This window comes from Triticum dicoccoides, chromosome 4A, assembly GCF_002162155.2.
Source record: "Triticum dicoccoides isolate Atlit2015 ecotype Zavitan chromosome 4A, WEW_v2.0, whole genome shotgun sequence".
Lineage (NCBI taxonomy): Eukaryota > Viridiplantae > Streptophyta > Magnoliopsida > Poales > Poaceae > Triticum > Triticum dicoccoides.
In genome coordinates this window covers 659,045,613-659,047,599 of record NC_041386.1, presented here as the reverse complement: position 1 = coordinate 659,047,599, position 1,987 = coordinate 659,045,613, and positions in this window count along the sequence as shown.

Below are 1,987 nucleotides of genomic sequence, written 5' to 3'. Positions count from 1 at the left end.
GCAGGGGGGCACCCTAGAGACACAACAATTGATCGTTTGATCTTTTAGCCATGTGCGGTGCCCCCCTCCACCATAGTCCACCTCGATAATACTGTAGCGGTGCTTAGGCGAAGCCCTGCGTCGGTAGAACATCATCATCGTTACCACGCCGTCGTGCTGACGAAACTCTCCCTCAACACTCGGCTGGATCGGAGTTCGAGGGACTTTATCGGGATGAACGTGTGCTGAACTCGGAGGTGTCATACGTTCGGTACTTGATCAGTCGGATCGTGAAGATGTACGACTACATGAACCGCGTTGTGCTAACGCTTCCACTTATGGTCTACAAGGGTATGTAGACAACACTCTCCCCTCTCGTTGCTATGCATCACCATGATCTTGCGTGTGCGTAGGAATTTTTTTGAAATTACTACGTTCCCCAACATCTCCGGCCGCTCTCTTTGCATTCCGACCGGTGGGATCATTCCCCACCTCGCCCTCTTGCCATGGAACAAGGTTTCTCCCCAAATCCCTCGCACTTTGCTTCGTTGTTTTGTCTCTAGGTTTTATGGGAGATGCATGTTGTTCTTGAGATTTTAGGCCAAATCTTTGCAAGAGTAGGATGGAGGAGAGTAGTAGTGCTGTAGAGATGCTATTTGGTATGTTGCCCACGGAATTGTTGATCAACCATAGTACCGCTCCGCTATTGCGGCTGTGCCCAGATCTGTTTCAACCCGGATCTGGCCCAACGTGCGGTACTACCTCCCGTGCGTACTACCGCTACCGCTTCTTAGGAGCGGTACTACCGCGCATGGCGCCGAAGTAAAATTTTACTTCCGCTCCAGGCACGGTACTACCGTGCCATCCTGGCGCGGTACTACCGCGGCTCGAGCAGTAGTAAAATTTTAGTTCCGCACAACGGTGCGGTACTACCATTGCAGTCGAACCTTCCCTGTGGCAACTACCCAATGTTATTTCTACTTGTTTCATTTGTTTTGTTGTGGTCTTTCCATTGATCCTTCTCGCTTCTCTTGCGTGTTCTTATGTTGTGTGTAATAGGTGGTGGCTCCGGTTCCAATGTTCATCGGTCGAATCCTGTCCGCGACACGGGCTCGAAGCGCTGCACAACCAAGATGAAGCTCCAGAAGGCTCCAATGCCCCCCAATGCAGAACCAAGACCACCACCACCAAGATCAAGGAGCCAACAATGGTCATAGATGAGATACCACTGGCTGAATTTGTCACTCGAAGGAAGATCAACCCCTATGTGAATCCTCGTGCAAATTTCAGAGGGAATGATTTGTTCTGGAACAAGCAGCAGAATCTTATCTATCTGGATGTGATCAAGGCCAAGCAGAACATCTACGTGGACATGCACTGGATTGACATGAATCATATGAGGCAGGATAAGCACCATGACTATTTTGGTGAGGCTTTGGACCTGGTGGAGCAATTTGGCATTGAGCACTTGCTTACTTTTCACCTGGACTATGACCCGGCGATTGTGGCCCAGTTCTTTGCTTCGGTCCACTTTCATACAGATGAGGAATGGGCCATGACCTAGATGACCAATGGAAAATAGATGACTGCTAAGTGGAAGGACTTCATGGATTTGCTTCAGGTTCCTGATGAGGGGCTCAAGACGCCCGTTGGTGTTCGCCCTCATGCCAACCCCAAGTCAGCCAGCAAGAACAAGCTTCAGCCCTTCTTTGTTGAGAAGACGCTTCCCAGTGGCAAGAAGGCATGGGTGTTGAACTCTTTCCTTGACATCATGCATCGGATCTTTTGCAACTCTCTTTTTCTGCGCATTGGTGACAAGGATAAGGTGCATGCCTATCTCGTGGATATGATGCTCATTTATGAGGAGGCGTGTCATGCTCAGATGCAACCACTTGATGTCTCTCATATCATGTGGTGCGAGCTACAGTTTGCGGTGTTCAACCGTAAGGTACCCATCTATGGACCCTACCTGTTTCTCTTGATTGCGAAGACTTGGGAGAAGCTCTAT